At 54.7% G+C, this 26,341-nt stretch overlaps 2 protein-coding genes across 2 annotated transcripts in view; one reads left to right on the forward strand and one right to left on the reverse strand.

Annotated features, from left to right (window-relative positions):
* Nucleotides 1-26,341, reverse strand: part of LOC139758835 (reticulon-4-interacting protein 1 homolog, mitochondrial-like) — a 399,554-nt gene that overhangs the window by 88,750 nt on the left and 284,463 nt on the right. The gene's annotated exons all lie outside the window — the stretch shown is intronic.
* The window catches only part of LOC139758833 (uncharacterized), a 295,796-nt gene continuing 273,890 nt past the window's right edge, over nt 4,436-26,341 (forward strand). Inside the window, exon 1 of the mRNA XM_071680680.1 lies at nt 4,436-4,574. The gene's annotated coding sequence lies outside the window, so the exon portion shown is untranslated. The remainder of the gene's footprint in view (nt 4,575-26,341) is intronic.

Here is a 26,341-nt window from a genome sequence, read left to right on the forward strand (position 1 = left end):
GCTTTACTGTCTTGCAAAGCGTTGCCTCAATCCAGTGAAATGAGTTGGATACCTTTTTTCTCTACATGTATCTTTCGTTCTGGACTTTATATTTCCTAACGGGTCATGTATCTGCGCCATATGAGTTCATTATGAAGAATTATACGTCGGGAAATGAGTTTTCTTAGTCCTTAACAATACGGAGTCAGATGTTTCAAAATCTTTCTTACCATACCGACGTATGTCAACTAAACACTGTTTTACAAGTATGTTTTTCTATGATAAACCAAGACTGAAACGACATGTGATCATACAGACATATTCTGTCCTTGACAGCAATTACAACCACATTCTGAGGGAGTGACTGTTATATTCAACATCTCTCCAGACGACCCCCTAGCCGTACACCATAGAAAATGGGATTACGTCGGAGGTTTTCTATAAATCAATATGCTCTTATAGCACTTACCTAATGTGTTATGATTAATAGAAATTGGCTCAACAGAATCGCATTAACAGACGAGACGATTAAACGTGAGCGATGTAGCAGATATTCGTCTTACTGTCAATGTGGTATTTAGTAATACAACCATTGTTGACGGAAATTTCCTGTGCTTCTATAATGACTGTCTCGGTTATTTTCCCGGTAATTATAGCTTCCGCCAAATAAAGATTTCTTTGGTGAGCAATGGTATACGTCCTAACCTAACTGAAATCTAACCTAATCCAACCTAACTGAAAACCTAACCCAATCTAACCTAACCTAACTGAAAACCTAACCTAATCCAACCTAACCTAACCTAGCCTAACTGAAAACTTAAACTAACCTAATTGAAAACCTAACCTAATCTAACCCTAACCTAATCTAACATAACATAACCTAACTTAACCTACCCAAACCCAACCCAACCTAACCTAACTGAAAACCTAACCTGATCCAACCTAACCTAACCTAACTGATCTGAACCGAACACAGCCCGTAGCCAGACAAGAAAGCCAATGGATTCCGTGTCCAAACAAGTAGGCCAGCAGACTCCACGTCCACATAGGTAGCCAACAGACTACATGTCCAGAAATAGTAAACCAATGGACTCCGTGTCCAGACAAGGAGGAAAATGGATTCCGTCTCTGGACAAGGAGGCCACTGGACTTCATTTCCAGAAAGGGAGGCGAGTGGACTCCGTTTCCAAACAAGGAAGCCACTAGATAGAGGTGCTAATGAACTCGGTGTCCAGAGAAGGAGGCTATTAGACTTCGTGTCCAGACAAAGGGGCCACTGGACTCTATGTCCTGACAAGGAAACTAATAGACTTCAATTCCATAAAAGGAGGCCAATAGACTACGTCTCCAGACAAGGAGGCGTTTGGACTGTGTCCAGAAAAGGCCCTTGGATTCCGTCCCCATACAAGGACACTACTGAACTCAGTCTCCTGACAAGCAGACCTCTGAAGTACGTCTCCGGAAAAGGAAGCCACTGGACCACATCTCAAGACAAGGTGGCTATCATACTCGATCTCCAGAGAAGGAGGCCAATTGACTCTGTGTCCAGACATGGAGGTCCATGGACACCGTATCCAAACAAGGACACTAAACTCTGTCTCCAGACAAGGAAGCCAGTGGACTTCGCTCTCACGGGAAGAGACCAGTGGATTCCATCGCTATATAAGGAAACCACTGGCCTCCGTCTCCAGACAAGGAGGCAAATAGACCCCGTCTCTTGACTAGGAGGACACAGGACTCCTTGTTTAGACAAGGAGATCAGTGAACTCCATGTTCAGACATGGAGGCCAATGGATTCCGTCTCTAAACAAGGAGGCCACTGAACTCCGTCTCTGGACAAGGAGTCCAGTGGACTCCGTGGCCAGACAAGGAGGCCAATGGACTCCATGGCCAGACAAGGACGCCAATGAATTACGTCTCAAGACAAGAAGGCTAATGGAGTCCGTGTCCAGATAAGGAGGCCACTAGACTCCGATTCAGACAAGAAAGGCCACTCAGCTCCGTCATCAGAGGAAGAGGCACTGGACTCTTGTCTTTAAACTAGGAGGCCACTGGACTCCTTCTTAAGTGGTCTCCATCTCTATACAAGGAGGCAGCGGAATCCATCTCCAAACAAGGCGCCCAATGGTTCAGTCTGTAAACAGAGTCCAAGAGACTGTCTCCAAACGAGAAGGTCAATGGCTCTGTCTCCAAACAAAGAGGTCTATGAACTCTGTCTCCGGACGAGAAGGCCAACGGTCTCTATCTCCAGACAAGCAGTCCAATGGACTCCGTCTCCAGACAAGCAGGCCAATGGACTCGCGTCTCCAAACAAGTAAGCGAATGGACTGCGTCTCCAGACGAGGAGACCGATGGACACCGTGTCATTGACAAGGAGACCAGTGGACTACCTCTCAAAAAAAGGAAGCCAAAGGCATCCTTGTTTTGACACTGAGTCCACTAGCCACCTTGCCTGGAGATGGAGTTCTTTGGCCTCCTTGTCCAAACACGGATTCTACTGTCCTCCTCGTCCAGACACGGATTCTCTTGTCCTCCTTGTCTAGATACAGGAGTCTGCTGGCTTCCTTGTCTGGCAGGACGTACAATATACAGTGTGAGGCAGCATGGGAGGATGTACACTATACAGAGTAGGGCATCATGGCAGGAGGTATAGTGTACTGAGTCAAGGATCGTGGCAAGAGGTACAGTACACAGACTGGGAAAGCATAGCGGGAGGTACTATGTACAACTGGGGCAGTACGGGTGGAGGTACAATATAGAGAGTGGGGGCAGCATGGTCTGAGTCGTGCTTGTCACGTCAGCAGACACAGGTGGTGAGGCAGCGTCCCAGCCTCCCCCGCCCCACCACACGCCCGGCACTGTGGCTCGGGACTGTCACACTCATTATTCCTCGCCAGCTAAGAGATTCCCCTCCTCCCCCCGGCTCCCACTACCACCAACGTCACCACCTCCCTGACTTACACTATGATAGATACTTCGGTATATGTCGCCTCTGGCTGTGATACGAAACAGTTGGGCAAAACGGGACGTCCTTTGGGTATAATGTCCCGGCCTTAAACCTGACCCCCTGGGATCTCAGTGTCACAGGACAGGCCATCTTACGCATGGTACTGTCGTGCTCAGAAGATCGCACCGCTGCGCTCTTTAATCGTAGCGTCAAGCTCGAGGAGTCAAGGAGAGAGCAACTGCCCTCGTGCCTCGAGTGGCGACCGATGATGGTCCGCGCGGTGACCGTCGTGAACCGTAGACACGGTGAGGTAGCACCAGCCAGCCAGCCAGCCAGCCGGGCAGGCAGGCAGGCAAGGCAGGCAGGGTGGGTGGGTGGGAGGGAGCCAGGCAGACGGTGGTTGGCGGCCGGAGAGAGAGGACGTCAGGGTATGTTCGCTCGCTGGCTCAGTCACTGTCACAGGCTCGGCCCGGCGCTGCCTCCGTTCGCCGCGCACCCGCGAGTGATTTGTCTCAACTTTTTAGTTTATTGTGATTACATGTGTCAGTGTTTAGCCATGATCACTTGAATTTTTTGTGGTCTACTCGCAGAGAGTCAATTTTGGCAAGACATTAGCTGCTTATGTACTGTGTCATTTTGCGTAGAATATAAGAAATATCAAATAACAGCAAGTGAACCATACTCTAGATACAATATATATACAAAGAATCGTGGCGAGTCAGTACAAATGAATGGTAGAGTGAAACAATATGTGAGTGAACCTGTTGATCCGAGTGTAGGTCTGTTCCCGACCGCCCTGCCTCGCCAGGCTGAGGAAGACCCTTGCTCCCACCCCCAGTGGGGGTGCACTGCCCTCCTGCCCAAGGACCGCCAAGTGTCGCTTGTTGCCAATGAAAGCTTAGAGAGAAACAGGACTCGTCAAGCTCTTGGACTGACCTCAGTCTACGGTGAGAGATTATTCTTAAGTGAACTCTGGGTAAGTCAGGAGGCCATTCAGTGACTAGTTTAGGGGAAAAGGGACGCTACAGTTGACAAGGTGGATCCCCAGTACAATATAAAATACACGGGTAACTTGGGGAACTTGAGTGATTCTGTCAATATATTCTCGAGTCCTTGGTGGCCTGTAGAGAGCAGGTCTCGCCCAGTGTCAGCCGCGGAGCCGCCCACCACTGCCAAGATGGTCCACCAGGTACAGGTACAGGAGCGCTCCCCTCGGAAGCGGGACCGTCGCACCGCGGGCCTTATGCTAACACCGGAAGGCGGCCCCGAGCTCCCAGACATGAGGGGGACAGACTTCAAAGGGGAGATCCGACCTCCACCCACGAAGCTCTCCCGCCTTGGCATGTACGAGACGTACCAGCCTTGGGTCCTCCAGACTTACGGTGACTCGGCCAAGACCAAGACCATAACGCGGAACAAATACCAACGCATCCTGCAGATCCTCCGCGGGGATTACGTAGATAACGAGACCTCCAAGTTCAAGCTGTGGGTGAAGGGCCGGGGCTTCAGGATCGGTCCCCCACCAGGCTACCTGAGTGCGGGTGTGGAGGACCCCATCATCACCCAGCTCGCACCTCCACCGGGACTTGATTACAACCCAGACAAGGACCCGTATCCTGACATCTACGTACAGACGGGAACCATTAAGGTAAGTTGTACCTCCACGACCGTAATATTATGAGAGACAGGAATGATTGTGAAGGCGAGAGTGACGCTCGTCACATGACTGACGTGTACGTGCGTGACCTCATGTACGGGACCCGTGGCCCGTGTGCGGCCATGAGAGAGGGAGAGCATCCACTTACATGTGTATCTGTTTGTTGATAACCTTTCTTATCATCCAGCCATTAAATAACATCCGTCTTAAAAAGATCTCTCTCTCTCTCTCTCTCTCTCTCTCTCTCTCTCTCTCTCTCTCTCTCTCTCTCTCTCTCAGGGTGAACCCCGCGTCCAGTTAACGTCAAAAAAAAATTTCCCCAACAATAAATTCGTGCCTGGGCCCCAAGCACGCCCGGGCCCGGAGCTGCGGCAATCTAGCCTGATATCTGACCCTCAGCAGCCGGCTGCTGCCTAGCCCCCACCTCGACCTCTACTTAAGAGAGCTGCCGTCTGAGGCGCGGTTACCCGTTGATTTTAAACGGCGGGTTCCAGTGGTTATCTCCCATTGCCCCGCTAATCCTCAAACCCCCCCTGCACATGAGTGACTGCCCTTACTGTCGTCCGTAAGGCTAATATCTTGGCTTCGCCGAGGTGATATATATTTAACATGGCGTTTCTTACAGTGTGAGGTGAGGAGCTTCAGCTGTCTGGATACCACAGCTGATTACCTACACCTGCCGACCTGCTGGTGGTGGAGGTGGTGGTGAGGAGGAGTCGGGAGGGCGCCCCGGCCAGGCACAAGGCGTGCCCCGCTCTAACAGTCCCCTTGAACCTTCCCTGCCCGCCCGTCCGCCCGCCCGCCCGTCCTCTGTCCCCCTCCCCTGCTGGGCGTCCCCCTCCACCCCTGGCCTGCCTGCTCGCTACGGGACGGGGCGAGTCATCTGGGTCGGCCCGCCTGTGTGTGTGTGTCCGGCCCGCTGCTGCTCACCCTCCTAGGGCTAGAAAGGCGCGAGTCTTAAGTGATTTATGTAAGCGTGACGCCCTTACGACCCTCGCCCGCCGTGAGAAGGATGTGGAGTTTCAGATTAACCGTGGGCTGTGGGTGGCACTCCTCAAGCTTTCGCTCACCTGCAGGCGAGACAGCCTCGGGTGGGTGGCGGCCCCCTCTCCTGTAGTAGTGCTGGCTAATGTATGCCATCCACCGCCCGCATCTTGGTGGGGGTAGGAAAAAAAAAAAAGAGTGACTCTGAATAATATATGGCCACATGAAGCTGATGCAGTGGCGGCTGAAGTTCTCTGGCGAGCGTTCGAAATGTGTTGGAACGCGTGTTGTCTGCGGAGAGGCGTCGCCGCTCGCCTGCCATGTCTCGCACACGCCTCCGGCCACCTCCGAGCCACAACGGCGCGCGCCAAGCCTGACATTATGGTTTCTGTGCCTTTGTGACGGCCGCCGGTGCGCTCCTCTGTAACCACGAACCGGGCCGCCGACCAGAGGGGCTTAAACCACATCCAGCATTTCCCCGACATTTTCACGATTATCGGGGCCTCCGCCCCGTGTATTTTTGATAACTACTAATGCCTACGACGTTAACTAACACGGACGTGCCATTAGTGAAGAATTTTTGGGGGTAGAGGGTGTGATTCAGTGGCGTTCATGGGGTTCAGGAGTGTGTGAGATACTGTGTGGTGTGTGCCGGTGTGTGGCCCAGGGCTGGGGTCCCGCGTGCGTGGTGGTGGTAGCGAGCGAAGTGTCAGCTGCCCCCGCTGCCCTGTGTACGTCTGTGTACGTGTCAGCAGGCCTGTGTGCGTCCGCATGTGCACTTTTTTTTTTTTTTTAAATCTACGTGCCTTCATTATCCCCCTGGCGTATTGTGCACAGCCATGGGCGTTTCCTGGCCATCATGTGAGGTTCAGGTGTTGCATTACGGGTAATGAGCGACACGACGGGTTCCTCCTCACTCACCCTCCCCCACCACACCACCATCCCACCCCTCCTCTGCCCGCCGCCCCCCTACCTCCAACCCCTGGTGTTCACCCACAGCCACACGTCATAACACCAACACACCGACCGACACCCCCTTTAAAAGCCCCACCTGCCCGTTCGCGTAGGGAACTTGGGGTGGGGTGGGGGAACGGAGACTGCCGCTCAAAACAGGAAGCACACGAGTTTACACGGAAGGTGATATTTTGAGCGCCGGACCAGCCGAGGTGAGAGGGAGGGAAAGAAGGTGAGGGCGAAGGTGTGAGTGGCGTGGGCGAAAATGAGGACGAACAAGAGGCGAACATGAGAAGGTTAGGAGAGAGAGAGAGAGAGAGAGAGAGAGAGAGAGAGAGAGAGAGAGAGAGAGAGAGAGAGAGAGAGAGAGAGAGAGAGAGAGAGGATGGGATAATGACAGGATTAAGCTGCAGGAAGGACGTAGATAAGTAAGGCGGAAGAATATGACGAGGGAAAGAGGATGGGAGGGTAAAAGAAGGCTAAACAGCGGGATGGACGGGGAGAGACACGGGAAAATAAACGGCCATGCACAGACCACGCCAGCAGTAGACGGAAGCAGGAATAAACACGAGTATGAGAGAGAGAGAGAGAGAGAGAGAGAGAGAGAGAGAGAGAGAGAGAGAGAGAGAGAGAGAGAGAGAGAGAGAGAAGAGAGGAATAGGCCGATCATATGTAGAGAGAAGCGATAACAAGAGGAATGGCGGGTGGGGAGGATGTGTGCGCGTCATCTCATTAAGGCCGCGTTTTAGCAGGAGGGGACACGGTGGGAATATATTTGTGTGAAGCTTATAATGAGGGCGGAGCACATCATATAATGAACCATGGGGGTGGGTGCTGTAATGAGCCATGGAGGCGGTGTTAGTGAGGGAGGTACAGGCACTCATGAGGGACGGACATTGCACCAGGGCCAGGCATGAGGGTGAGAGAGGACGGGTGGGAGGGTAAGAGGGTATATGGAGTTATGAGGGGCAGGTGGTATAACGAGCCATGAGGGGATCGCGGCATAGCGAGCCATGAGGGGGCAGGCAGCATAGCGAGTTATGAGGGGGAGGGAGGTATAGTGAGGCATGAGGAAAGAGTACTCAAGAGCAGTAAAGCGTCATTATAAGAGGCTGGATAAGTAAGTAACCATTGGCTGTGGGGCTGCATGGTGTACAAAGACGCTCAGTAGGGAGGGGTAGGGTTCACGGCTTGTATGAGAAACCATGAGCCATGGGTGGTATAATGAGGGGTGAGCGGTGCGGACGGTATGATGAAACACTGGGTGCGGCCGATATAATAAACTGCGGAGGTGGGGGAAGGTAATATAAAGTGAGTGGACACGCTGGGTGTCTGGTCTGTGAGTGAGCGGACCCGGGCCCCTGGTGTCCAGCAGAGGGCAGGGGACAGAGAGGAGAGAGTAATATGGACCGTGAGGGAGAGTAAGAAGAAGGAGGGAGTTATGAGTGACATTAAGGGAACCCAGTGAGAGGTAAAACCACGGTGGAAGGGAGGGCAAGAATGAGGAAGAGGGTGTGAGAAGAAAGACGTGGGGTAAGAGGGAAGACGTAGGGTGAGAGGGAAGACGTGGGGTGAGAGGAAAAACGTGGGGTGAGAGAGAAGACGTGGGGTAAGAGGGAAGACGTGGGGTGAGAGGTAATACGTCTTGTGAGGCCACGCCGATGGAACCAGCGACGGCTGCAAAGGGAGATCACGGCATCATGGTGATGGGGAGTGTATGCGAGGACGAGGGAGATGAGAGAAGGAAATGAGTGTGTGAGGGCGCGCAGAAGACCTGATCATGTGGCAGTGCTGTGGGTCATGTTCACCCCAGCTGTAAAGGGGAGGGAGAAGGGTGGGACGGTGGCCAACAGCAGGGGCAGCGTGGGTGTAGGATGGTCATGGGCGCTTCAATAGGCGGATTGCTCCAATGGTGGCCTAAGGGGGCATGGGTGTACAGTGGATGTAAACGTCTCGATGGAGTACTCATGGGCGTGTTGACCAAGTGGGCGTGGGTGCACAGGCAGGGCAGATACGATGTGTTGGTAGAGTGGGCGTGGGTGTGTTGACGGAGTGGGCGTGTGATATCGGGTGGGGTGGGGCGTGGAGGGGAGTTATTACGGGGCCTGGAGAGCGCACCCGCCACACTAATTGGCGTAATCACCTGCCGTCACCGCCCTGCTCCCTGCCTGCCTGCCTGCCTGCCTGCCCTCCCCTCCGCCAGCCTCTGCCGCCTGGGGTGGTGAGTGCTGCTCCTCCACCTGCCGCTGGGGTGAGGACAACACCTCTCCACACGGTGCATGTCGCACACCAGGCTGCTGGCCCAGGTTAGTGTTGAGGTAGGGGAGGGGCTATGGCCCACGCTCAGGCCAGACAGGTGCAGCTGCCGACACCAACAACTTGTGCGCTAATGAGGTGAGGCGGCCAGGGAGGCTTTTGCCCTGCTGGTGCTGGCCAGGGAGGCTCCTGCACTACTGATACTTGTCAGGGAGAATCCTACTCTGCTGGCGCTAGCCAAGGACGCTCCTGTGCCCTGCTGGTGCTGGCCAGGGAGGCTTCTGCCATACTGGTACTGGCTAGTGAGGCTTTTATGACGGGCAGTGCTGGCCAGGGAGGCTCCTGCTCTGCTTGTGCTGCCCAGAGAGACTCCTGCCTTGCTGGTGCTGCCCAGAGAGACTCCTGCCTTGCTGGTGCTTGCCAGGGAGAATCCTACCCTGCTGGTGCTAGCCAGGGAGAGTACTGGAGGCTCCCCCCAACCCCCACTCCTCGGGCTCTCTCAGGGCCGACAAGCAGAGCCAACCTTCTAACAGGGCGAGGTAGCGAGGGTGTGGTAATAGTTGTTGACCCCTGGCGTGACGGTGAGAGAAGACGAGTCATGCTGGCGTTGGTGACGACTCAAGGTAAAGGGGACGCTGGTAGTTGTGGTAGCGAGACTTGACTGGTAGAAGTAGTAGTAGTGAGGACTGGAAGGGTGGCGTCTGACTGGTGGAAGGGCTAAGTGTGGCGGGTGGCAGGTGACTGGCAGCAGGCTGGTGGTGACAAGTGGACAGTGAAAGTGTTAATGAACATGTGACAACAGTAGAGGGAGAGAGCGAAGGTGGAGGGCAGTGGTCGGGGGGAGTGGCAAGCAGCAGGGTGGTAAGGTCACTCACCAGAGGTGTACTGGTGACTGTAGCGGTAACGTGTACATCACCAGGGCTGGTGATGACTTCAGGTTATGAAGATGAGGGGGAGAAGAAATCACACTGGTTGTGGTGATGGTAAGGCTGGTGGTTTGTGTGTGTGTGTGTGTGTGTACGACGCTACCAAACTAGGGTACAGCCTGATGGGCTTGTGTCCGGCCGGGAACTGGAGGATATGTATTCTGGTGTGTGTGTGTGTGTGTGTGTGTGTGTGTGTGTGTCGCTGGAACAACACAGCGTCATTTTCCAGTGTCGGGTTGCCACCAGGCTTGTCCTGTACATGTCCACCGGGTCTGCATTATGATTTATCTCCCTCTTCCGCTCGCTATAAGAATACAGTCCGAGTGGTTTTAAAGACAAGCTGCAGGACTGTATTGAATACACGCTGCAGGACTAGATTAAATACACTCTGCTGGACTGTATTAAATACACTCTGCAGGACTGTATTAAATACACGCTGCAGGACTAGATTAAATACACTCTGCTGGACTGTATTAAATACACGCTGCTGGACTGTATTTTCTTCCCCTTTTGTTTTCCTCTCTTCTTTGAGCCAGTTCAGGAGTTGGGGGTAGGGGGTTGTCATCTTTTCCCAGAGGGGTATGGAATGCCCCTTGCGGTCTCCTACACTAACAGGGGCCCATGCTAGTAGACTCCAACATCCTTGTCTGGACTTCGAAAAATGTGATAGTCGCTTGTTTTCCGTCTGTTTGTGTGTCGCCGCCACGCACACACACACGACAGCACGACCCGCGGAGTGTGGCGGTACGACTTGAGGGCACGACCCGTGGAGTGTGGCGGTACGACTTGAGAGCACGACCCTTCGTAGCTGACGGCCTGGCCTCTCGTCTGAACCCCTTTTCAAGGGCTATCATACGCAACTACCGTCGTACTGGAGTGCAGACGAGGGTGGGACAGAGCATGAAGTTCGGTGGGTAGGATTTCTTCTCTCTTGTTTCAACCACGTTTAAGTTCCAAGAAATCTTCCAATCAGATTTCCAGATTTCCGCTCAGACATCCTAGACTTAAGTCAACGAGGCCGCCCCACCTAACCCTGTTGTCTGTCGTTCCTATGTACTGACCCGTGAGCTGCATACTATGGAGACACTCTTGTTACTTGGTGTGTTCGCTCACAACGAGAACAGGTGACACAATTGCTCTCCCGTCCGAGCTGCTCCCGTGCGTTGTTCTTCAGCAATATACAAAAGGGATGGATTAACCTCATTCTAAACTGGTGTTTAAGTGTCTGCCTTCCACCATAAAGCTGGGTTCCAGATTCGTTCATCTCACAGGTAAACCATCAGGAAACTCGACCCAGGAGAAAACATCACTAGAAAACCTCCTTGACATCCCTAGAACATAGGACACAGGGTCAGATCTGAGGGGTGGTCCGTCCATATACGGCAGGCAGCTCCTAATCTTCCACCATTTACGTCCTTTTTTTCTCTCTTCCTTTTATATTCGTATATTTCCAGGATTATCCGCCTCTGCCGGGCCACTGCTCTTTTTCACATGTTGGTGTTAAGATCTCCCTGGGTTTGGGTATGGTACCTGGTCTGCTGACTTCAAAGCGCACGTGAAGTATGAGAAAGAGAAACAGCGGAGGTAGAAGGAGGTCCCACTGAGGAACAGAGATTTTTAGTCCCGGAGGTTACTCGATTATCATTTCGACTGGTTTACTATGCACACTCGAGAACATTCTATTTGGAAGCTGTTCGTGTGTATATATGTACCAGTCTACGCTAACTTTAGCGTCTTCTGGAGAATGTCGCACAGGATATGGCACATGTGGTGAGGGCCGACATTCTCAGTTGTGAAACTGTAGCGTTCTACGTTGTCTATCAAAACACGCAATTTTACACCCTTTAGGTCTCTTAACCATGTATGTATGTAACATGTCTTTATTCCTCAGTATGCATGCGCGCACACACACACACACACACACACACACACACACACACACACACACACACACACACACACCAACCTAAGCTAGGTACCCATGTCATCGACCAACCATATGGGGACGATGACCACCTGGGCTGGCTGATACGCCTAGAATCCCGACCCATGCGGCTCCGGCCGTCCCTGGGCATGGTCAGTAATGCTAACCACCACCCCACGTCTCGTGTGCGTGTGTGCATGTGTGTACGTGCGGGGGTTGGGAGGGAGTGGTGGTGGTTGGGGATGAGTAGGAGGGAGGGAGGGAATGTGGTGAGGTGGTGGTGGGGGGATCATAAAGATAGAGGAGGGGTGGTGGGCCACCCAGGAGGGTGGATGTAATGGCGCGGCCCCCCCGCTGGTGACATTCTTACACGGGTCCTGACGCCTTTATGACGATACACACCACCCCCCTCCGGCTGATGCCACCGCTCATGGCGCCCCACACCCTGCTACAAGGACGGGCGCCCCACACCTCTTACTGGTACCTGGATGTGACAGTGTTCTTCACCGTGGGCGTCTTATTTCCAGCCGATGATGGAGGAGGGAGAGGTTAATGGTGGGGATGATGTTGGAGGTGCTCTTAACAACTGTTGTTGGAGAGGGTGATGCAGGTGGATGGCTTATGCTGTTGGAGAGATAAGGTCGTTGTCTGTGGTGGAGGTGGGTTTATACAGTTGGTGATACGGTCGTTGTCTGTGATGGTGGAGGAGGAGGAGGAGGAGGTGGCCAGGTGTGCCGCACCTGCTGACAAGTTAGGTAGGGTTAGTGGTAAGGTCAGAGCGGCGACGGGGGGCGTGGTGGTGGCGGCACTGGTAATGGCACAGCGGCATTACTGGGCCGTGTGCGGCGGCGGGGCGTGGTGTCGGCGGTAACAGTGATGGCACAGCAGCAGGTCCAGCCGCCATACTGGGCTGTGAAGAGAGGCGGGGCGTGGTGGCGGCAGGGGCAGAGGTGATGGCATAGCGGCAGATCCTGCCACCATACTGGGCTGTGACCAGCGGCGGAAATTGCGGCACCAGCCTCGGTCGTAACGCCTGGTTTACGACCCCATGTGCGGCCACGGACAAGGACACTGTCCCCGTTACCAGCACACGGACCCGTCCCTCTCGTCAACCCGTATACGTACACGGATACGGACGCTAATGTACGGGACAGCCTGGCACGATAATCGCAAATACACTCAGATCCCACGGACAAGTACATCGAGGACTCACTCCCGGTTGGTTAAGTACAAGAAAATCAGGGAATCACGTACATGTGATAACGGACAAGTTCACTGGGAAGTAGACACGATGAAAGTACACGATTCCCAAGAACACATCAAAACAAAGATCACGTACGCCCCTCCCACGAACACTATAACAGAATTCGGGTCATGTGCACACGAAAGGCACCCCTTACCACCGTCAGCACTGGCAGGAGGCCCCCACCGCCACCGTAAGCCACGGCAGAAGACCCTCCTTACCACAGTCAGCCCTATAGGAGGCCCCAAACATTAATTTCAGGGGGCACTTCACCATCACTGTCAACCCCGGCAGAAGGCCCCTCACCATCATCGTCAGTCCCAGCACTTGGCCCCTCCACTACCGTCATCTCGGCAGGAAGACCCTGTCATCACTGTCAGGCCCAAGAGATCCCTTCCCCTTCCTGTAGCCCCTGCAGAAGGCCCCTACTATCACCGTCAGCCACAGCAGGAGGCCCCCAACACCAATGTCACCCCTGGTAGGAGGGCCCCAACCACCACCACCACCACCATTGTCAACCCTGGCGGGAGGCATCCCACGTCTACCCTCAGAAGAACCCCTACTACCACCACCGTCTGCCCTGGCAAGGAGGCCCTTACCACCACCGTCTGCCCTGGCAAGGAGGCCCTTACCACCAGCACCATCACCAGCCCTGGCAGGGAGCCCTCCATCTTCACCATCAGGAGGCCTCCACCACCACCACCACGGTCTGCCCCGACAGGAGGCACCTCCACCGTCAGGAGGCACTTCAGATAGTGTGGCGACAGCTGCGGCCTCCCAGAGCGCCGTCACCGGCTGGCTACTCAGGTTGCTGGGGCCCCGCGGGTGCCCCTGGCCCCGGCCTCCGGACCCTCCATCCCGGCCCGCCCGGCTGCCCCCGACACTCTACAAACAAAACATCATCCCAACGCTCTCACCCCTCACGCCTCTCTCGCCAGCTGTGTCGCCCACCCTCAGGCCTTTAAGTCGCCCCCGCCTACCGTCCTCCCCCGCCCCGTGGCCCCGCCCTGTCTCCCTCCCAGAGTCGTGCCCTGGCAGGGTTGAGGAGGTGTCCTGGACCTGCCGCTGCCCCAAGACACCTGCTCCTCGGAATGCTCATTATGACTCGCTCTCCCCCCCTCCTGCTGACACCCTTCAACCCCCATAAGGCCAGCGCCACCCCCGCCCGCCCCCACACCTGCGGCAACTGGCCGAGCCTCCACCATGCAGCTGGAGCCCCCAGTAACAGTAGGCCCCAGCGGCAACAGCAGTCCCCCAGCAGCGGTATCACCATACCCCACTTGTAGCAGAAGCAACCAACAGCAGCAGCAGCAGCAGAGGAAAATGTAAACTCCAACAACAGTAGCAGCAGAAGCCCCTAACAACAGCAGCAGAAGCCCCCAACAACAGCAGCAGAAGCCCCTAACAACAGCAGCAGAAGCCCCCGACAACAGCAGCAGAAGCCCCTAACAACAGTAGCAGCAGAAGCCTCCAACAACAGCGACGGGTGCATCCAACAACTCAGGAGCCTCCAACAACAACAGCAGGAGCCCCAAACAAGAGCAGTATGAACCACCAACAAGAGAAAGAGAGAGAGAGAGAGAGAGAGAGAGAGAGAGAGAGAGAGAGAGAGAGAGAGAGAGAGAGAGAGAGATGGGGTAGGGGGTGCCAGGTGTGCCTGAGGACCAAGCCAGGTGCCACACTGATCACAGCCACTTCTACCCCAGGCACGATCCTCTACCCCCATCCTCCCCCTCCTCCCCCCTCTCTCTCTCATGCTCCCGTGGCTGCCTCGCGCTCTCCACAAGTACTGGCTCACCTACTCTCTCTCTCTCTCTCTCTCTATCTCTCTCTCTCTCTCTCTCTCTCTCTCTCTCTCTCTCTCTCTCTCTCACTGTAGCTAGCTGCCTCTCTCTCGCTCTCCAAAGGTACTCTCCCTCTCTTTCTCTCTTCTCAGGTCATGTCACCCCTCTCACCCCAGGGGCATCAGGCTCCCCCAGCACGTCCCCAGCGGCCCCCCATCCATCTTGGAGTGGTTGCAGACGGCCTTTCGGTAATTGGCTTTGGCTAGACGCGAAATCAGATTTCGGAATGCCGATATGGCGCGGCGACCAGGCCGTTCACGGCTGCTGCGGCGGGGTGCGGGAGGCAGCGTTGAAAGTGGCAGGGGCGTTGACAGTGGCAAAAGACAAGTGGCAGGGGTGCTGAGAGCGGCAGCAGCGGGCGGCAAAGGCGTCAAGAGCGGCAGGAGGGGAAAGGGTCGTTGAGGACGGCAGCAGATGGGAGGCAGGGGGTGTTGACAGCAGCAGTAGGCGGGCGGCAGGGGTGATGACAGTGGCAGCAGACGGGCGGCAGGGGGTGTTGACAGCGGCAGCAGACGGGTGGCAGGGCTGTTGACAAAGGCAGCGGGGGAGAGTAATAGGGACGGTGACAGCGGCAGCAACAGAATAACAGGGGAGTTGACAGCTGCAGCAGGCAGTGAGGGAGGGTGGCAGCAGTGGCAGGGTAGGGTGAGGGTAGTGTGGGGAGCAGCAGAACCGTGAGGAACAGGGAGGGTGGCACATGATATTACTTGTGGTGCCAACATCATGCGTTGTGGGCCAACATGGCCATACGTAATGGGGCCATTCCTGGTGATGTAGTGTACTGCCCGCCCTCTATCTAGTGTACCCTCCCCACTCCACTACACACTTATATACATTGATAAATATCATATATATATATATATATATATATATATATATATATATATATATATATATATATATATATATATATATATATATACAGTGCTTGTTTGCTGCTTCAAGAACAGACGAAGAAATAGTCTCAGTTGCTCTCATCCATTTTCCAGCAGTAATATGTAATGCACCAATACCACAGCTCCTTGTCCACAACCAGTCTCGACAGATTTTCCGTGATCTACCCCAGCTCTTTCATATGCTCTGGTCCAGTTCACTGACAGCACGTCACCCCCTGTATACCATATCGCTCCACTTCATACCATGTACACCTTATACCCTCATGTATGTCTAAGCCTCAAGCACTGAAAAACGTTTTTCACTCCATCCTTCATTTTCGAATTTGGTCTCGCCTTTCTCCTTGTTCCCTTCACTTCTGACACACAGGTCCTATCTGTCATCATCTCCTCACTCATTTTCTCCATACGTCCAAATTATGTCTTCAGCTCTTTGAACCATTACCACACCTTTCCCTTACCCCATAATATCCTACTCGATCAACCCTCCTCACACCACATATTGTCCTCAGACATTCCAATTCCAACGCATTCACCCCTTTCCGTACAATCTCATCCACACATCTACACAACATCGATGCTACTACTACTATGCCTTCAAACATATCCATTTTCGCCCTCCCTGATCCTGGCCTCTCTTTCCCCACATTCCTCAATACTCCCAGAACCTTCGCCCCCTCACCCACCTGATGACTTACATCAGTTTCCCTGGTTCCATTCGCTGCCATATCCATTCTCAGGTATCTCAAACACTTCACCTCCTCCATGTTTTCTCCATTCAAGCTCACTCCCCAACTAACCCGACTCCCTCCAGTGCCAGACCTAATAATCTTGCTTTTATTCATATTTACCCTCAACGTCCTCTTTTCACACACTCGCCCAATCTTAGACACCAATTTATGCAGTTTCTCACGCGAATCTACCACCAGCGCTGTGTCATCAACGAATGATAACTAACTCACCTCTTGCCAGACTACAGACCTTCCCCTCTCCACATATATATATATATATATATATATATATATATATATATATATATATATATATATATATATATATATATATATATATATATATATATATAAAATATGTATACATTCATATACATACATACATACAGACGTAAACAGCCAGCATGCAAACACACATACACACAAATCGAAGCCAAAATATTTTGTATTCACCCAAGTCCTCTACGAGAATTTAAACCTCAAACAAGCAAACAAATCAATAGTTCCCCCTCGCCCGTAGCCACCCGCCAAATCCTCATTTGCATGATGTGGTGTCCCTAGTGGTTGTCTGTGGTGGTGGTGTCCCTAGTGGTTGTCTGTGGTGGTGGTGTCCCTAGTGGTTGTCTGTGGTGGTGGTGTCCCTTGTGGTTGTCTGTGGTGGTGGTGTCCCTAGTGGTTGTCTGTGGTGGTGGTGTCCCTAGTGGTTGTCTGTGGTGGTGGTGTCCCTAGTGGTTGTCTGTGGTGGTGGTGGTGGTGGTGGTGGTGTCCCTAGTGGTTGTCTGTGGTGGTGGTGTCCCTAGTGGTTGTCTGTGGTGGTGGTGTCCCTAGTGGTTGTCTGTGGTGGTGGTGTCCCTAGTGGTTGTCTGTGGTGGTGGTGTCCCTAGTGGTTGTCTGTGGTGGTGGTGTCCCTAGTGGTTGTCTGTGGTGGTGGTGTCCCTAGTGGTTGTCTGTGGTGGTGGTGTCCCTAGTGGTTGTCTGTGGTGGTGGTGTCCCTAGTGGTTGTCTGTGGTGGTGATGGTGGTGGTGGTGTCCCTAGTGGTTGTCTGTGGTGGTGGTGTCCCTAGTGGTTGTCTGCTGTGGTGGTCTGTTGTAGTAGTAGTGTACAGCTGGTGTATGTTGTAGTGGTAGTGTACAGCTGGTGTATGTTGTAGTGGTAGTGTACAGCTGGTGTATGTTGTAGTGGTAGTTACAGCTGGTGTCTGTGGTAGTGTACAGCTGATGTCTGTTGTAGTGGTGGTGTACAGCTGGTGTCTGTGGTATTGGTGGTGGTGTACAGTTTGTGTCTGTGGTAGTGTACAGCTGGTGTCTGTGGTAGTGGTGGTGGTTTACAGTTTGTGTTTGTGGCAGTGTACAGCTGGTGTATGTTGTATTGGTGTGGTGTACAGCTGGTGTCTAAGAGGACCAGACTGCACCCTTGTGACCTCCAACACATGACCTAGTGTCAGCCTGGCCAGTGTGGGGTGAGCAAGGAGGGACGGGTGGACAGATATCAGCCTGGTGGCCAGTGTAGGGTCAGCACCGAGGGACTGGTGGACGGGTGTCAGCCTGGTGGCCAGTGTAGGGTCAGCACCGAGGGACTGGTGGACGGGTGTCAACCTGGCGGCCAGTGTGCAGTCAGCATCGAGGGACTGGTGGACGGATGTCAGCCTGGCCGGTGTGGGTGGGTGTCAGGATGCCTCCGGGAGGAGGAGAGACATGGAGACAATGAGCGCTCTCCTTCGTCAGCTTGTGCTCTCACTCACCAAGGGAGGGACGGGTAAGTGAGTGAGTGAGTAACGATGAGTGAGGTAGTACCTCACTCACCCACGATAGGTCTACGTACACTGGAGCCCCTTGTACTGACGGGATCTGGGACTAACAGCAAGCTACAGAAGGGGAAGAGAGGGTCGTGGGGTTGACGGGACGAGCCGGCTGACTGGTTGAGGGTGACGGAACGAGCCGGCCGGCTGGTGGAGGGTGACGGGACGAGCCGGCCAGCTGGTGAAGGGTGGCGGGACGAACCGGCCAGCTGGTGAAGGGTGGCGGGACGAGCCGGCCGGCTAGTGGAGGGTGACGAGACGAGCCGGCTGACGGGACGAGCCGGCCGGCTAGTGGAGGGTGACGAGACGAGCCGGCCGGCTGGTGAAGGGTGACGGGACGAGCCGGCCAGCTAGTGGAGGGTGATAGGACGAGCCAGCCAACTGGTGGAGGGTGGCGGGACGAGCCGGCCGGGTGGTGGAGGGTGACGGGACGAGCCGGTCGGCTGGTTGTGGGGACGGGACGAGCCGGCCGGCTGGTGGAGGGTGACGGGACGAGCTGTGGGGTGACGGGACGTGATCGTGATCAGATTCTGTCCAATATACGAAGATGATGATAACGGGACAAGCCACAGGGCTGGTCAGTTGTGACAGGTGCCTGGAAGTTATGGCTCCGGTCGCTAGCAAGATGTGACGGGCAGGTAAGCAGCAAGACGTGACGGTCTGATGGCTCGCAAGATGTGACGGAATGATGGCTTGCAGCATGTGACGGTCTGGTGGCCGGCCACATGTGACGGGCTGGTGGCGGCCTGCATGACGTGACGGAACCTTCGTGCAGGTACAAGGTAACGGGACGACTCACGTGCAAGGAGGGTGACAGAGGCGAGACAGCAGGGTAATGTGGGGTGGCGGTGGTGGTGGTGGTGGTGGCAGGGGACGTGGTGGCGGTGGTGGCTGAGGTCTGGCCTTCGTTAACGTGATGGATGGGCCCTGCCTTCCCTCCCCCAACCCCCTGACTCAGGGGTGGGTCTGGCCGGGTGCAACAGCCCTTGGCCAGCCAGGGACACCACGGACCAGGCCTTCAAGAGATATGGTCAGGGGGTGGGTGGTGGTGGTTGGCTGGGAGGGAGGGAGTGATGGATCACTGGTGGAGTGGGTCAGCGGAGGAGCAGTGGTGGTGGGTGGAACGAAGGAGGCGGGGAAGGAGGTGGAAATGGCAGCAGGCTGGAGCAGTGTGGAGCGGCAGGCCGGAAGTATAGCAGAGAGAAAGGTTGGGGTTGGGAAGACGGGGGAAGCTGGGTAGTGCGGCAGAGCAGAATGGCTCCTGCTGGTACAGAGCAGAGCTGCTACTGCTTGTGTAGAGCAGAGCTGCTACTGCTTGTGTAGAGCAGAGCAGCTGCAGCTTATACAGAGCAGAGCGGCAGCTAGCGGTAGAGAAAAGAGCGGCTGGTACAGAGCAGAGCGACGACATGTACAGAGCATACCAGTGGCTGCTGGGAGAGACGAGAGTGGCTGATACGGATACAGAGCAGAGCGGCGGCTGGTGGTATAGAGCAGAGTGTCAGCTGGTGGTACAGAGCAGAGCGGTATGTGGTGTACGGCAGAACGGGAGGTAGTACAGAGCAGAGTGTTATGTGGTACAGGGTAGCGCAGCTGGTGGAACAGAGCAGAGCGACGGCTGGTGGTAGAGAGCAGAGCGGCGGCTGGTGGTAGAGAGCACAGCGACGGCTGGTGGTACAGAGCAGAGCGGCGGCTGGTGGCACAGAAGGCAGCCAGCCACGTCGCGGGCAGGGGAGGTAAAGCAACAGCTACAACGACCTATAATCCCGCCTGGCTTTTACAATGGTCGATCACGCTCGCCCTCTGACGGGCCTCCGGGGTAAGATGTGAGGCGCGGCGAGGAGGCTGGGGGAGTCAGGTGCTGGGGAGGGGACTACTGACTGCTGGCTGGGATGACGGGAAGGGGTGGTGGTGATGATGGGGAGGTGAGAGAGGAAAGGGAAGGGTGGGGAGGAGGAGGAGGAGGAGAGATTGGGAGGCGTAGTGGGGAGAAGGGGAAGAAGAATTAGGTGAGAGAGAAGATACGAAATATAGTGTAAAGCAAAGATGGACTTCCGTAATGTGGGACCTTCAGTCTCTAATAATGATAATAATAATAATAATAATAATAGTAGTAGTAGTAGTAGTAATAATAATAATAATGATAATAATAATAATATGGAGATTCGAATGTGTTATCATGGCAGTGGAGAGGACAAACCTTGGTCCTGATCTAGATGTGGCGGAACGGAGGGAAATGGCCAGATATGGGGCCAGCGTCCGTAATCGAGTTTTTCTTCTGAATGAAAAAAAAAAAAAACGGGAAGGTAACTTTAGAAAATTTCTGGCACGGAGAAGCAGGTGGTGTGGGTACGACCTGGAAGGGTCGAGGACTTGGGACGCTGGTGGTGGGACGACTTAGGAGGGTCGGGGACTTGGGGACGCTGGTGGTGGGACGACCTAGGAGGGTCGAAGACTTGGGGAAGTAGGTGGTGTGGGTACAACCTGGAAGGGTCGAGGACTTGGGACGCTGGTGGTGGGACGACCTAGGAGGGTCGGGGACTTGGGGACGCTGGTGGTGGGACGACTTAGGAGGGTCGGGGACTTGGGGACGCTGGCGGTGGGACGACTTAGGAGGGTCGGGGACTTGGGGACGCTGGCGGTGGGACGACTTAGGAGGGTCGGGGACATGGGGACACTGGTGGTGGGACGACCAAGGAGGGTCGGGGACTTGGGGACGCTGGTGGTGGGACGACCTAGGAGGGTCGGGGACTTGGGACGCTGGTGGTTGGACGACCTAGGAGGGTCGGGGACTTGGGGACACTGGTGGTGGAACGGCCTCGGAGGGTCGGAGACTTGGGACGCTGGTGGTGGGACGACCTAGGAGGGTCGAGGTATGGAACGACCTGGGAAGACCTTGGGCATGGGACGTCCTGGAAGGATCGAGGCATCAAGCACTGGTGGTAGGACGTCCTGGGAGGGCCAGGGACATGGAATGAACCCCCCGGGAACACAAGCCACTGCTGTAGGGAAGGCAACGGTAAGGATGCCAGAGTGTAAACGAAGCAGAATGTAAATGAGAGTAAGTGACTGAGGGACTCGGGACTGCACCGTACACTGACTCACGACATGAATCCCCCAGTAAGCCGACCGGAATAACGAGGACATGGAGAGAGAGAGAGAGAGAGAGAGAGAGAGAGAGAGAGAGAGAGAGAGAGAGAGAGAGAGAGAGAGAGAGAGAGAGAGAGAGAGAGAGAGAGAGAGAGAGTTGAGTGTGAAATATGCGTACGAGACTACTGGACGCCATCATAAACCCGGTGTCTGTTAACCTCACACACACAAAGAAAAGAAATGGACGAATGTTAAGCAAGTATCCGCTTCACCCTACCCGCCCAGTCTCCCCCATACAGACCAAAGCCCTACACTGGCAAGAATTGTATCTTCTAGGAAAGCCATGTCTTTTACATTCCTGGTCTGTACGTGTGGCCACATTGAATAGGTCGAGTTGGGAAAAATAACAGAGTGCGCCTTGATATATGTGGCATAAAAGATAAGATCAAGTCGCACTTGGTGGGTATGAACGAGCTGCTCCCGGGTCGGCAGTCGTGGATTTGTTGATGAGGGCGACCAGGGCAAGGCAGGGCAGGCCGCGCGCCGGAACTCCCCTGCATCTACTTGTCGGCGTGAGGCAAGTTTTGATTTTTATCGATGATTCTCCCGTGCAGTGGCGCCTTCCTCGTCTGCGGCCCCCCCTCCCAGTAATGGCCCACTACTAGTGCTATCCTTTTCCCCGACGAGGGCCCGCCACCAGGTCCACACGCGCTCTCCCCTCGTGAGGAGGCTTCGTGGATGCAGCAGGGTGGGGGCGGGGCAGTGATGGTGTCCCTGGGGTCTGGAAATAATGACTTATTACCATTATTCGCTGTGGGAGATTGCCAACTGCGTTTTCCAGATGTCGTACTCTCCAGAAATGATGCTTAGGTCCACAGTATCTCTTGGCAGGGGTGTGGGCTCCTGGGATGGGTGTAGGGGCCCTCTGTGCTGGCAGGGGTTCAGGCTCACCTCACCTCACTGTCTGGTTAACCCTGCCAGCTGTGGGTAATAACGTCGTCAGGGTGGGCTTATTAGCCTAGTTACATCTGTAGCTCACTATTTCTTCCTCTCCCGTATTAGGTTCGGGCCTTCATCACGCCAGCAGGAGACACAGCCAAGAGGTACTAGGTGACGGCTTCCAACACCCGATCCTCCAGCCTCACACACACACAGTTGTTTGTGGAGGGAAAAAAAACCTCACCTCTCTCTCTCTCTCTCTCTCTCTCTCTCTCTCTCTCTCTCTCTCTCTCTCTCTCTCTCTCTCTCTCTCTCTCTCTCTCTCTCACAAATCAGGGGTCCTTTACGTGGCACGTCTCCGGAGGAGTGATCTACGTCATATTCACATTCACTCTTAATAATCTGACGACTTTCCTATAAAGATTTCCCCTCGGACATTTTAGTTCTACAAGATATTTCTTCTGCGTGTCTCCCGTCCGGCGTGTTGCCGATGGGTGGCGAGAGAGAGAGAGAGAGAGAGAGAGAGAGAGAGAGAGAGAGAGAGAGAGAGAGAGAGAGAGAGAGAGAGAGAGAGAGAGAGAGAGAGAGAGAGAGACTTTGCTTTGCTATCCTTTTCCTCTATTGCTTTTCAAGGAGACTACATCTTTTTCAGTCGTGTGAAGACCAGAATACACCTCGCTCGGCCGAGTGGGTCTGCGTGGTCTTGTGTAGTCTCTCGTTTGTGTATCCAATGATATCTATATACTCCATTGACGCTTGTGTCCTTCCCTCTGACATATTCTAACAATTACTTTAACTGGTGTTGTTGGCAAGGCACCACAAGGCAAGGGATGTGAGGGTCCACACCCTTATCATCCAGCCATTTACAGCCCAACAGAAGCAAAACAATATCCGGACTCAGATGGAAGTCCAGCTACGCGGTCTGCCTCAGCCGTTAAAGAGATGACATCTGTGAAATTTTGGGACATCCCTCAGAAGCTGGCACGATCTTCACACCCTTACCTCATGTATTACCGCACGTTCCCCACCCAACACAGTGGATATTGAGAGACATTCTCCCAATATCTACACGTTCATTTAACGTTAGAAAGATGTTCGCACGTTCCCCCAACACAAGGAAAGCGCGATACAACGTTCCCAGGAAGGTGTGTGTGTTCGAACCGTTCCCTAGGGAGTGTTGGGGGGCCATCTGTAGCTGGCATCAGGACGTGCCTTACCAGCCGAGATCGCCGGGTGTCAGCGGGACGCGGATGAAGCCAGCCCGAGGTCTGATAACCCAAGATGTCGACGGCTCTTCCCCCTGGAGGAATGGGGTGTGGACGACGGTGTGGGTGTGTGTGTGTGTGTGGGAGGAGACAGGCAGCCCTGGGATAGTAAGGGAAGGTTGGAGAGGACTGGTAGTGCCAGGAAGCAGTTGAATGGGAATGTAGGATATGGATGTGGATGGTCGAAGTGTAGGCGTGGATGGAAGCCGAGGTGTGGATGGAAAGGAAGGTTTAGGGAGGAGGACTTCGGTAACAGGGTGTGGCTGGCCAGGCCAGGAGGTGCAGTAAACATAGCGTGAGGGGGGGCCGTGATATAACATCATGATAAACACTTGCAGGGCGGCAGGGCACCAACCCTTGCACCTCCCCAACACACACACACACACACACACACACACACACACACACATAGTCCAGCTGTGGTGGTAGGCACCCAGGCAGGACCTTGCACTTCCCCAGCACACACAGTCCAGCTGGGGTGGTGGTGGGCAAGCAACACCTGCACCTCCCTGCCACACCCAGCCTGGCCAAACACGCAATTTGATCATCTTTCCACACGTGGTAATATCCTGGTGCAGGCGAATCCTAGTGTTGTCTGGACGAACCTGCGGAAGAAACCATTAATATATAACGTAGTGCATGCTCACGACCATGGCACGTTAGGAGGGGGTCAAGACACCACCTCCCCCCACCATAACCTGCCCTTGACCCTTTCGGGAGGATAGAGCGTGTCTGCTGTGCAGAAGGTGGGTGTCCTGTCGCAGGAGGGGAGGTGACAGGTCTTAGCCGGGATGCGGAGGGAGGGTCGGGTGGTTGAGGAGAGAGGGGGGTGTCCCTGGCCGGATTAGGGCGGTGGTTGATGGTGTTGTTAGTATGCTGGGGATGGTTATGGCCAGGGGCGGGGCTGGGAGGGGACTTTGATGTGTCCTCCCCCCCAACTCCCCGCCACACTGCCTTCAGCTGGGTCGCACCACACGTTCCCCCTACCCTGCACACCAGCACAGACCCGTCCTGCCTACAGGGGACTTGTTAACATGTGGAGGATGGTTTAACAATTCTCTCTCTCTCTCTCTCTCTCTCTCTCTCTCTCTCTCTCTCTCTCTCTCTCTCTCTCTCTCTCTCTCTCTCTCTCTCTCTCTCTCTCTCTCTCTCCTGTCACCCTTCCACGTCTATGTATTGTACCCCACTATATATGTACGTTCTATTCTCGCATCCACCTACCTCACCCCCCCCGCACCCTTCACCCCATTCTATTGAAAGGCTCAAGTTTATTTGTCCCTAGACAAATAAAGTTTCTTTTTGAAAACTACGAAACCTCTCTCTCTCTCTCTCTCTCTCTCTCTCTCTCTCTCTCTCTCTCTCTCTCTCTCTCTCTCTCTCTCTCTCCTTAATAATTTTCTTTTATGAATATCTCTAGCATGATTCAGGGTGTAAACAGTGGAGGAGTGGTTCTGTTGGTGGTGGGGCGAGGAGGAGGAGGAGGAGGAGGAGGAGCAGGGGGAGTTAAGCAAGCGAGGGCAGCAGCAGCAGCAGCAGGAAGGGGTAGGTGGAAGTGGGTTGTGTGGTGCGTGCGGTGGCTGGCTAGTCACGGTGCGGCCAGGCTGCGGCAGGTGCTGGTGCTGCTCATGACGCAGACGCGCCCGATATCACCCTCTGTCGTGAGCCACCTTGTTGGACTCACTGTCTGGGCAGAGGGCGGCGCTCGCGACGCTTTGGGGGAGCGAGAGAGAGAGAGAGAGAGAGAGAGAGAGAGAGAGAGAGAGAGAGAGAGAGAGAGAGAGAGAGAGAGAGAGAGAGAGAGGTGACAGTGTTAAGCTACGAGTCCACGATATGTGTTTAATTCCTTGATCGCGACGACGCGATTCTTGAGCACGCCGCCGGTATTCGACCCTCGGGTAGGACGGCGTGGTCTGTGGCCTGATCCTTAGCAAGAGATGCAGGTCAAAGACCAGGCTGCCAGGACCCATGGGTCGAACCCTCGTGCTCTGGGATCGCCCCGTCGTCCCCAAGGGAATGGATAGTTCCTCCCCCCCCCCCACACACATTGGTAAAACAGAACACACACACACACACACACACACACACACACACACACACACTGAACACTGTGGTGGCGGTGGTGGGTGGTGGTGGTAGGTGGTTGAGCGTGACTCTCCTGGGGTGTTGATGAGTCAAGCATAAATCCTTGGGCTGTATTGATGCTCCACGGACGCCGTGTGTGTTGGGGGGGGGGGGGGGGCGCCCAGTCGGCTGGCCCTTGTCATGTGACCTGGGGGCCAGAGGCCGCCGGGGACACGGCCCTGACACGGCAAACGACAGATTACAGATGAAGCCAGACGGAACATATTTACAGCGGGGAGTGACCGTGTGTGTGTGTGTGTGTGTGTGTGAGTGTGTGTGTGTGTGTGTGAGTGTGTGTGTGTGTGTGTGTGTGTGTGTGTGTGTGTGTGTGTGACGCGGCCTCACAGGTGTAACAACGGTCAGAGCCACAACTCACCCTCCACCCTGTCGTCCCCCTCCCATTCCCCGTGCGACCTGCAACTTGTCTCCCTCCCTCCCACTCCCCCGTGCGGACACTGGTGCACCCTTGACACTTGTCTCCCTCCCACTTCTCGTGTGGATACCCATGCACCCTGTCACTTGCCGCCTCCCTCCCACTTTCAGTGTGGACATCTGTGCACCCCGTCACTTGTCGCTCTCCTCCCCGTGCGGCCACCTGTGCACCCTGACACTTGTCGCTTCGCCGTGCGGATGGAAACCCGTGCACCCACCCAGCCCGCTGCTTTGGGATTCTCTCGTGTCTCTACAGACACTGCGATGGTGCGTGGAGGATGACGTGTGAGACTTCCTCATCCCGGCGGGGTGCCGGGTGCTCCGGCATGTGGGGCGTTCAGCCAGGCCACAGACGGTCCT

Source organism: Panulirus ornatus, chromosome 31 (genome assembly GCF_036320965.1).
Source record: "Panulirus ornatus isolate Po-2019 chromosome 31, ASM3632096v1, whole genome shotgun sequence".
Classification (NCBI taxonomy): domain Eukaryota; kingdom Metazoa; phylum Arthropoda; class Malacostraca; order Decapoda; family Palinuridae; genus Panulirus; species Panulirus ornatus.